Source organism: Populus trichocarpa, chromosome 14 (assembly GCF_000002775.5).
Source record: "Populus trichocarpa isolate Nisqually-1 chromosome 14, P.trichocarpa_v4.1, whole genome shotgun sequence".
Lineage (NCBI taxonomy): Eukaryota > Viridiplantae > Streptophyta > Magnoliopsida > Malpighiales > Salicaceae > Populus > Populus trichocarpa.
In genome coordinates, this window is record NC_037298.2 from 14,488,834 (window position 1) to 14,500,923 (window position 12,090).

The 12,090-nt window shown below is 35.8% G+C and overlaps 1 non-coding gene and 1 pseudogene across 1 annotated transcript; one reads left to right on the forward strand and one right to left on the reverse strand.

The window, feature by feature from the left end:
* The window catches only part of LOC112324168 (glucan endo-1,3-beta-D-glucosidase-like), a 160,933-nt pseudogene that overhangs the window by 22,921 nt on the left and 125,922 nt on the right, over window positions 1–12,090 (reverse strand).
* On the forward strand, window positions 8,229–8,335 carry LOC112324200 (small nucleolar RNA R71). Its single transcript, XR_002977948.1, has one exon. It is a non-coding gene; the product is annotated as a small nucleolar RNA R71 (small nucleolar RNA).

Consider the following 12,090-nt stretch of genomic DNA (forward strand, 5'->3'; position numbering starts at 1 on the left):
GATACTTCTTATAATGGCATTCCATAAAATAGTAATTAGGTTCCCTTCCTTATCATGGCATCATACAGATATAGTTTTTGTAAATCAACATTCCCATTAAATGGTTACTCAATATACATGCCTATAATATTATATTCTCATATTCATACATTTACATTACATCATATTGAAATACTCATACATTTTCATTTATGTTCTAGTCTCGTTATCAACACGAGTTTACACATAAGTGCCGAACAACAATTTTACAAATCTAGTACATTCTTTCATTCAATCCTCATATGATTTCACAACACAACATCCTCATAAAAGAGAATATCACATAAATATATTCATAACATCGTATTTACATGTTCGCACATCCACATCCGTGTTCCATTATAATTTTCATTACACGTCCTTACAAAAGTGCCGAATGGAAAATATTCAACATAACACTTAAGACCTAATCATAAAATCGAACCCATCATCTCCTTTGGATACCATTAGCCGAAGTCAATCATCATAATTAACTTGGTCAACCAACTAGAATACCATTAGCCAAAGCTAATCATCTACGCAATCCAGTCATCCATCTAGGATGCCGTTAGCTAAAGCTAATCATGAACACAACCCAATCATCCATCTAGGATGCCATTGGCCAAAGCTAATCATGTACGTGACCCGGGCAACCATCTAGGATGCAAATAGCTGAAGCTAATCATTAACGCGATCCGGCCATCCATCTAGGATGCCATTAGCTGAAGCTAATCATCGTTACAACCCGACCATCCATCTCAGATGCTGTTAGGTGAAGCTAATCACCAACTCAAGCAACATTTCATAGTCGTTTCAATATTCATCAAGAATTCAATCAAACATTCATCGTCGTTTCAACATTCATCAAGAATTCAATCAACATTTCATCATCGTTCCAAAATTCATCAAGAACTGGATCAACATTTCATAGTCAGTTTAACATTCACCACAATGCAATACTATATCATCCACAAGTAAATCATTTCAGAACATTAACATTATACAAGAAAAAGGTGGAAACCACCTACCTGTTCCTTATGTAGGGTGTCCCTACCCGGTCGCACCATCTAACACATCAAGGAAAATCACACAATACATGCACAGGTAATTAAACATATATTCAACAATATACAATCATAGTTCCTTGAAATTCTCATTTATCCTTCCATTATTACGTCTCTATTCATCCTTCCTAGAATCATTCAACATTTTCATTTTATGTCTTGTTTCACCTCACGAGCGCATTTAATTCATTATAATATCTACCATGTGATTTCTCTCCCTCTTACTCTATCTCTTTATATCAATTTCAATCCCAACATCTATTATACCCATTATGGCTTTTCCATATAAATTGTCAAACTCGTCATGATTTCGGTCCAATTTTAGTTTATAAATATATTCAACTTACATATTTCTTGTGCCCATTTCGACACATTCCAATGTTTCTTTATATTTTCAGTAAAATCTCTCATTATCATGGAACCTGCCATCATTTTCACAATATTCACATCCGATCCATCTTCAAATAATGTGAATACCATACATACATCATTCTATTTTATTCATCAACCTAATCTCATTTGACCACTATAATTAAGGCTAAATTTCATTATCTATCACTATTATTGGTATTTTATTACACTATTATAATTATCACCAAATTCTTATCATGCCAGCAACAACATGAAACCTTAATACAACATATTTACATTATTAGTCATAATTTCTTTGACATCCTCCATATGCGCAGGACATGATTCTCAATTTATATCAATTACAATTCATTAATTAATTCACAATACATCATATATATATAGCATTGCATTCCTTAAGTGTATAACACCTACCATGGTTAATGAACTTCTATTCTCACGTCCTAAGCGATGCGATATTTGCCTCCATCCTTCACAAGAATTAGATCTTCATCAGTTTCTCTTTTTTTTTTCCTTCAATAATCCATAACATAAACACAAATTACCATATTTGTTTAACAGTTAGGTATCATCCAACATTCCATTTATAATCTGACAAGTCAGTCATCCTGACAATATTAACACCACACAAGTAAGTTTAACTCAAGTTGCATATTCCGGTCATTAGAAAACAAAACTAATGCCACTAGCCCATCACCGGGTAACCAATTCCTCCGCCCATCTTATTCCATAATTTTCAATCAATATCCGCCTCTTCAAGGCCGAATGAATAATCCTATGAAGATGCCAATCCCCATTTCATCAATATTTTTAATTATTCCCTGTCAGAAATATCATTATAATACCTCTCTCCTAAAACTTGGAAGGGAATGCTAACACTAATAAATTTTCATTAGTGTTATTAGTCTCCCATATCAGGATCGGCTAATCAAGTTCATTGTAAACGTCAAAATTAATACCACTGATTGATGTATCGACTATTTCTAACATGAAATAGCCAGTCAGATTTTTCTTTCCATAATATCTTGGAATATTTCCGGAAATGTTGATGTCAAGATTCTTGACATCATTAGCTTTCACTTCAGGAATAGCTAGTCAAGTTTCATATGATTGCCGTTATCGACAACACCGGTCGATATCATTAACTATTCTCACCTGAATAGTTAATCAAATTCAGTATCCCTCGTTTTCAGGGATGATTATGCCGATATTAGTAAACCTTACTAACATCATTAGCCTCCGCATTCGGGACCGGCTAATCAAGTTTCGTGTGATTGCCGATATCGACAGCACTGGTCAATATCATTAACTATTCTCACCCGAATAGTTAATCAAGTTCAGTATCCCTCGTTTTCAGGGATGATTATGCTGATGTTAGTAAACCTTACTAACATCATTAGCCTCCGCATTCGGGACCGGCTAATCAAGTTTTGTGTGATTGTCGATATCGACAACACCGGTCAATATCATTAACTATTCTCACCCGAATAGTTAATCAAGTTCAGTATCCCTCGTTTTCAGGGATGATTATGCCAATGTTAGTAAACCTTACTATCATCATTAGCCTCCGCATTCGGGACCGGCTAATCAAGTTTCGAGGAATGATCATCATTGAAGTCTATTAGTGTAATTCATATTCTTAACCCAATCAAGTACTCAAATCCATTTTTAATTTCTCGTTTATTTCACTTTATCCTCTCTCTTTGTGGTTTCACCCATAGAAGCAAAGACGAAGAATTTAATAAGTTAGTAAATTAACGCTACGTAAAAAGTGTAGGTATAGAACACCTACCAGCTGCAGAAGCTCAACTCGCTCTTCCTTGTTGTTGTTATGACCCTCTTGCAGTCCCTCCTTAAGCTCCTACTATATGAGCTCCTGAGAAGTCGAGTGAATGCTTCTCCTGAAATTTAGAGACCTGCTGTTCGGGAAGTACAATTTCTGGTAGGAGTGTTCTTTTCCGATCTAAACCGTTCAGAATTTATATAACATCTGGATGAACAACATATCCAAAATCCAGACCAATCCAACGGTGAAACGATGATATAACGGCCGATGAACAAGGCTGTCTTGAAGGGTGATTTTCCAGAAATGTTCCTCCAGTGATAGCCCTCAAACGAAGTCTGATATTTACAATCCCTCCGGTCAGAATGTAGTGACATTGAGTATAATAACATATCCAAAAATCAATCTAATCCAACGGTCAATCTTGACTAGGACATCCTGTTTACCACAATCAATCTTTGTATTGACAGTTTTCAAGAATGGTCTCCCAAACAATATAGGAGTGTTGTTTAATGAATCGCAAGAATCATGTTCCATATCAAGAATATAAAAGTTGCATGGAATGACTAAACTATCAATCTTGACTAGGACATCCTCTATCGCACCAAGTGGGTAAACAAAACTACGATCCGTAAGTTGTATTACAATACGAGTTTTATTCAAAGGCTCCAGACTAAGAGAATCATAAACATGTCTAGGCATAACGCTAATGGATGCACCTAAATCAGATAAAGCCCTTTTAAAACTAGCATTACCAATAACACATGGGATAGTAAACGCACCGGGGTATTTTTGCTTTAAAGGCATATTCTTTTGAACAACAGCAGATACAACTTCATCCATACTTACCATTTCATGACCTTTTAGTTTGAAAGCACTCTTGGTAGTACACAACTCCTTCAAGAATTTAGCATACTTGGAAATTTGCTTGATAAACATCAAGCAAAGGAATGTTGAGTTCTACTTTCTTGAAAACCTCTAAAATCTCTTTTTCTTTATCCTCTTTCTTTGACCTAGAAGAACTCATAGGAACGGGTGGAATTCATTGAGTGAGGAGTTACCTTTAGAGTGTTGGTCGATGTTTCAGTTTGTAGAGGAGGAGGATGTTCCTTCTTTGTACTCAATTTGGTTTCTATCTCTTCTTCTTCCTCCATCTCAATTTGTTTCGACCTTTTCTCTTCAAGTTCTTTCCCACTTCGCAGCATGATCACACTAACATTCTCTATTGGATTCAATGCTTGGGAGGGCAATTTTCCATTCATTTATGCTTCCAATTTCCCCACACTTGAAGCTACTTGCCCCATTTGCTTCTCCAAGTTGTGAATACTTGACCTTGTTTCCTGTTGAAAAGACATGACATTTTGTTGCAAGGTCACATTGTTAGAAGCCAAAGTTTTTGTTGCTACTCATTTTTAGGCCCCACATGCTGGAGATGGCGTGTACCTCTTTTGAACCGAATGCAGGAGTTTAGCTTATGGTTGCTTGAAGATTGACAAAAGCAGAGAAGAAAGAAATGTTTTTACGAACCCTATTTCAGCTGTTTTCTGCTCTCTTTATCCTTCCCCTTCATCGCCGAAATCGTCAGGGTTCTTAGATTAATTAGGAGTCTTTGTGATGCTTAACTCGTTGCTTCTTTATTTGGTCTTTAATTTTGGATGAATCCTTCAAAATTTCTACTAAAAAAGCTGATTATGCTGCAGTCACAATTCTGTTTGTAATACAAACTTTGTTCCAACTTAGACTTTGATTCTGACTTGGTTTCGTGCAATATTTGACCATCTCAGCTATATTCTGTCATTCATGACATGTTAAAGAATTGAACTACACCTTTATTGGGTCTTAGGGCTCACTGTTCTTATGTCAGACTCTCATTTAGATTGGGATGCTCGACTTGTCAGTTTCCGAATTAGATTAGGAGATCCTTTTGACCAAGCAGATTGCGGCTAGATTATGTTCTTCAAAACGAATTTATCTCACTTTGAATCCTTCATGAAAGTTATAGAACTGTACGTGTAAATGAATTTGGTTTTTTGAATTGCTTGATTTTGATATCAGAAGTCCAAGATATCCCCGTTTGAATATCTAGTGTGAAAACAAGGAATCCTGCCGCGAGAAGGATTCTAGCCCGCAGGTCTGATTCGAGGGATTACGGGTTGATTTGGAGGATTTTTTTTGGATCAAGGATTGAATTGAAAAGTGTTAAAATTAGAGATTTAATTGAAAATTGAAATTAGAAGGAACCTAAAATTGATTACATTGCATGCAGAACAAACCAATGTTCTGCACGCAACAAACCCTACAACAAGCCTCGCCCGCTTGTTTCATATTTGGTCCAAAGGCAACGGTTTTGAACACCTACGCCAGTTGTGGAAGAATACAGAGGAGAGCCACACCATCATTTAATGGATGGGATTCTACACGTGGAGAATAATTACCGAGATCACATAATCAATCAGAATATTTTGCTTCCTAAATTGCTTTATTCGATTGCAAGCCACCCGCGATTGTGTCCCCATATTGTTTTTTCTAAATAGAGCTGCATTTTAGGCTATATAAACCTCCTCTACTGACCTAGAAGGAGAGAAGAGAAAAGCGAAAAAAAAAAGAGGAGAGGAGGAGAAGAAAAGTTGGAGATCTATAGCACATAGAGAGGAAGCTCTGCTGCTAAACATTGACATAAACTTTCGTCTGTCAAAACTGGTGAGACCTGCAGGAGATGAAGGAAGAGATGGAAAAAAGTAGAGAAACAAAAGAAAGAAGAGAAAGGGAAAGGAGAGGAAAAAAACGAAGAGAACAAAAGGAGTTTTTTTCCTTCATCCTTGCATTATTGTGAGACGGGGAAAGCAGAACAGAGGAGAGGGAGAGAAGCTAAAACCAGTAGAGAGAGAGGGATGTAGACGCAGAGCTAAACACAACCGACAGATGCAAACAGAGAACATAGGGAAAAGGGCTGAAACAGACGAACACGGATAGATCAACCATCACGCCTTCAACATCGCTGCAGCTCCTTTGTTTCCGCCTACAGGTCTGTTATTCCCAACTTTGGCATGTATTCTTAGTTGCATTGTTACTGTTCAAGTGAATTATAATTCACTTTAACAATAACCAGCCAAGGCACGCGTGAGGAAACTCACGCATGCCTTTGTGCCCAGCCGGGTCACTAGTTTGGGCTAGTTACCCGGCTAGGCTTGCTAGGTTCAGCCCAGCCATATGGACTGAGCTGGACCCAACCCCCCTAAAAAAATACAAGTAATATCGTTGGTTTTCTCGTGTATTTATTTTGTGGTTTTTGTATTTTCATATTGTGAAAAAAAACAAATCTCGTATTTAGAATACCCGGTTTTTGATGCAATGTGGCAAATATACATATATATCAAAAAAAATGTTTTCATGCATACAGCCAATGCCTTGACATATTTTGAATTTCCTCTTTTAAAAAAAACAAATATTCAAAGTTTAAATGAAAATGTGTTTTAGCATGGATTTCTTAAACAAAAAAAATTATTTTCTTACATTCTGGATTTTACAATATGTTTGTAAAACTCCAAAGGGTGTTGGCCAATATTCCAAAAAATACAAAATCTTAATTTTGGAGAATGCTACTTTATTCACCATTTATATTTGGATAAAGAAATCCCAAAGGGATTCATATCCAAAATATTATTGGGAATAACTTGTTATTATTCACTTTTAATGTTTGGATAAAAATACCTAATTGGTTAATATCCAAAATATTTTTCGAGAAATAATAAGTCATCACACATCCTTGAAAGAAGCCTTGATTATAATTGAGGACATTTTAATTTTTGACTCCACGGTTTACGAGCCATGAAAGTATGAATTACTAATGCAAACAAGGGCTTTTAAAACACCTTGAATTTCCTTAGATTTCTAACTTAGTTATTTTGTTTCTCTTCCTTGCGATTTACGAGTCGCGAACACTTGAAATACTAAGGGAAAAATGACCTTTTAAGCACATTGAATCTCCTTAGATTTCTATCTTAGGTGTTTCTTAATTCATAGGTTGTAAATTTAGTTCAAATCAAACACAGATTTCAAGAGATCTGCATTGGTTTTCCTTGGCACTCTATAGACATATCTAAAGGTATGATCCATATTGGCTAAGGGTTCTTTCTTTTAGACTTTGAACCCAAGTTTGTTCATCATAGCAAACTTATCTTAGGAAAACTAATGGGATTAGAAAAATCAACACCATAGCAATTATAAACCAAACACCAAGCAACTTACCTTAGGTAAAACATATTAGGGGTGCTAAAACCTTCCCTTTATGCAACTAGTCCCTTGCCTTAGAGCTTTGAAGACCAATTAGGGTTCCTAGTGACCATAATACTAGGTGGCGACTCTCTTTTTTCACAAAAACAAAGACCCCGAAATCAATTCCCCGCCACGGGAAAGGTCATCGCGACGTCGAGCTCTCGTGAGGGTGCGACAGTTTTCATCATCTCACGAAGATCATCACTAGATGACGACCCCATAACATTGGAATTGGAGTTTAGGAATGGAGGGTGTTGTCTCGCTTGATAATTCTGTTGGGGCTGAAATCAATGGGGATGGAACTGTCGACCTTGATTACCTTGTTGAGGCGGGTTCCCATAGCGTAAGTTTGGATGATCTCTCCATCTGGGTTGTATGTATTGGAACAGGGATCATATTTATGTCGGGGTTGTCCGTTGAATCCTCCATCAACTACATGAACCTATTCAATATAATCTTCTTGCATTGTTGGGCACATATCAGAGCTATGTCCTTGTAAGGAACATATGCTACAAACTTTCACCTCATTTACTCGTTTGTTTGAGAAGTCTTCACGGGTGCTGAACTATTTCGAGTTGGTTGCCATGTTTGAGATCAATTAGCATGCAGCCTCGGTTGTCTAATCTACTAATGCCCCTCCACTTACAGCATCAATGATACTATGATCAGTAGGCATCAATCCTTCATAGAAATATTGAACGAGCAGCTGATCGGGTATTTGATGATGAGGGCATTGAAAGCACAATTGCTCAAATCTTTCCCAATACTCGGAGAGTGTCTCGCCATGATATTGCCAAATCCCACATATTTCTTTCCTTATGTTGGCAACTCGAGATGCTGGGAAATACTTCTCAAGGAAGATCTTCTTCATGGCATTCCAAGTTCCAATAGAACCTAGGAGAATAGAGAAAAGACATGTCTTTGCTGCCCCTTTTAAAGAGAAAGGGAAAGATTTCAACTTAACCAGTTCTTTGTCAACTCCATTTGGTTTCATGCCAATGAAAACCATATGAAACTCCTTGAGATGAGTATGAGGATTGATTAGTACTTAAAAATGTATTTTTATCAAGATTTTATATCATCATTTTGCACTTGAAGTATCAATAACTCCTTAACTAGAGCATGTTTTATAATAACATGTCTAATAATATAAGATACCTTTAATTTATGGTAAATGTTCATCTTAAATGTAGACCTATCACATAAATCAAATGATTGATTGATGAGTTTAACTACTGAAATTAAGAAGACAAAAAGAGGGTTAAGCTTAGGAAAGAGATGCTGGTTCAGTCTAAACTGGAACACCATTCGGTTATTGGATCATAACTGGAGCTGTAGAACTTGGATTTAAGTCTGGTTTATATGGATGGAAATCTAAGACATAGGCCTAAAACTTTCATGAAGAGTGCAAGATTCAAAACGACTCTTTTCAAGTTCAAATTGTAGCAACAAAAGAAAAGTCAGAATATGTTCTGCAGCCTAGACACTATTTAGTGTTCAGCCCATATCTCGAGTTCTAGAAGTCCAAATGCACTGATTCGTTTTTAGTTGGAAAGCCGAGACAATTTCCCATAACTTTCATGAAGTCTATCTATTCAAATTCTAATGTTAGCAATGATGTTTTCTACAGACAAGAAGATAAGGATTGTTACCAAGTCAAGAGGTGGCCACCCACTCAACAATTAATCATCAAATCAATAGTTTCAAATTTTGGCCTATAAAAGGAGGCATTTGCCATGCATTTAGGCATCTTGATTTTCAGATCAAGTTCATGTTCTTGCTCTCTCGCTTTATATTTTTGTAATGCTTAAGTTTTGCTTTCATTAATCTCTTCTTTATGCCTTTCATTTCCTTTACTATACTTATATAATCATGTTCTCCTCTTGTTTATTTATGTTTCTCTTATTCATAATGTTCATCTAAGTTTATTATGTCAAGGTCAAAAGGTTACATTAATGGTGTAAGAATAAGTATAATATATACTTAGAAAATATGGTAGACTTTCTAGGAAATCCTTATCATTTTCAGAAAATATGGTCGAAGAAGATAATCAGTCGCTTCATAATGAGAATAACCGTGTTAGAACACTTAGAAACCACATGAATCCCACAAGAATAAGTGCACCCTCATGTATAGTTTTCCCTCCTGATGCATCTCACTTCAATTTTAAGCCAGACATTATTCAACTTTTACTTTCTTTTCATGGCTTAGATCTAGAAAATCCATACTTGCATTTAAGGGAATTTGAGGAGGTTTGTAACACCTATAATGACTTAAATTCTAGCATGAACACCTTCAGATTAAAGCTTTTTCCTTTTTCATTAAAAGATAAAGCTAAAATGTAACATCCCCATATCTGGGATAAAGCAACGATCTTATGTTAATTGATAAACAAAGTGACTAATTTTATATATATGTCTATTCATGGTATTTGTATTAAGATCTACCAAAATTTCGATGGAGTCTCCCCTATACTGGGAGGTCCCAAGTTATCGACATACGACCTATTTACACTTTTAATATACCACATCTCCTAACTCAATTTAACCCAATCATCCTGTGTCTCAATCCCACAAACATCATCATTCATATCAACCACAATGTTTATGATATACATTGTACAACAATTATCATTATGGATGGATAAAGATATAAACATGCATACATGGAATATAGTTATACAAACTACAAAATTAAATTCATCTATTCAAGTTTAAACATCAATTATACAAACTGAGTTAAATAAAAGTTGTAATATTACCAAATATAAGGGTACACTCCCTAGAATCTAAATTACAAAAAGTGAACCTAAGCTAGAATCTACTCCTGTCGTGTATGCGATGATCCTGAAAACAAAATACATAATATTGAAATATGAATATCATAATAATATAGCAATAAAAATATCCAGCAATTTAAAAAGGCAAACATGCATTCATATTTTATTCACTTCTCCCTTTTGGTTTTCATTGGGGACTTTTTCTCCTTCAACTACTAAAACCCACTTGCTCTTCCATTATCAACCTCCATTCAAGATCTCATAAAACCACCCATGATTATTTTTGCTTAACACATTACTGATACCAATTTCACTGTTATCATCATCACCTTGTAGGAGTCGATGCAAGGTGATCCCCTTACCCGGGATCCTAACATACACTAAATGTATGCTAGTCAATACATGGTGATCCCCTTACCCGGGATCCTAACATACACTATATGCATGCTAGTCAATACATCTTGATCCCCTTACTCGAGATCCTAACATACACTAAATGTATGCTAGCCAATACATGATTGATCCCCTTATTCGGGATCCTAACATACACTAAATGTATACTAGTCAATATATCTTGATCCCCTTACCCGAGATCTTAACATACACTAAATGTATGTTAGTCCAAACATGGCGATCCCCTTACCCGGGGTCCCAACATACACTAAATGTATGCTAGTTCACACCCCAAATCACACTTCTCATATTTCCTTGTCAACGATAATTTTATCACTTGGCAATTCACACAACAACCGTTCACCTTGAATACACATACATTCAGAATACTATCCAAAATATCGGCATCATTACGCAAACTCTTCCTCCTTTCTTCTAATATCCATCGTTCGGTAATTCACATCTCACATTAATAACATATTAAGTTATAGAATTTAACTAGAAAGTATAGGTGCGGATCACCTACCTGCAATAAAAGCTCTACTCGTGCCCCCTGCTGCTGTTGTTGCACCACGCCTTTGGTCTCTCTTGCAAATCACAGGTTTATCTCATAAATTTTCCTCACTCAAGGAAATGCTTTATAATAACCATATCAACAACCAATAAGTCTTTCTTTCAGTCATTTCTTAATATTTTACGTTTTTCTCATTTCACCCATTAATATTGTTGTTCTTTGTTCAATCCCAGTTATCATTCCTTTCTTTATATTTGGACTGTTACTGTCCAACTGTTACTGTCACATTTTTGAACTGTTACTGTTTGTCCTCTCCTCGGATTTTTAACTATATCTGGAGTTATACAACTTTGATTCAAGCGAGATTAGTCTCGTTGGAAAGCTAAGACATAAGGCTACAAGTTATATGATTAAGAAGAACCCAATTATGCCTCTAAGATAGTCAAAATTGCTCATCAACAAACACTTGGACTGTTACTGTCCAACTGTTATTGTCTCGTTTTTTAATTGTTACTGTATGTCCTCTCCTCAGATTTTTTACTATATCTAGAGTTATAGAACTCTGATTCAAGCGAGATTAGTCTTGTTGGAAAGCTAAGACATGAGGCTACAAGTTAAATGAATTAAGAAGAACCCAGTTCTGCCTCTAAGATAGTCAAAATTGCTCATCAAGAAACACTTGGACTGTTACTGTCCAACTGTTACTGTCTTGTTTTTGAACTGTTACTGTCTGACCTCTCCTTAGATTTTTAATTATATCTAGAGTTATAGAACTTTGATTCAAGCGAGATTAGTCTCGTTGGAAAGCTAAGACATGAGGCTACAAGTTCTATGAATTAAAAAGAACCCAGTTCTGCCTCTAAGATAGTCAAAATTGCTCATCAACAAACAC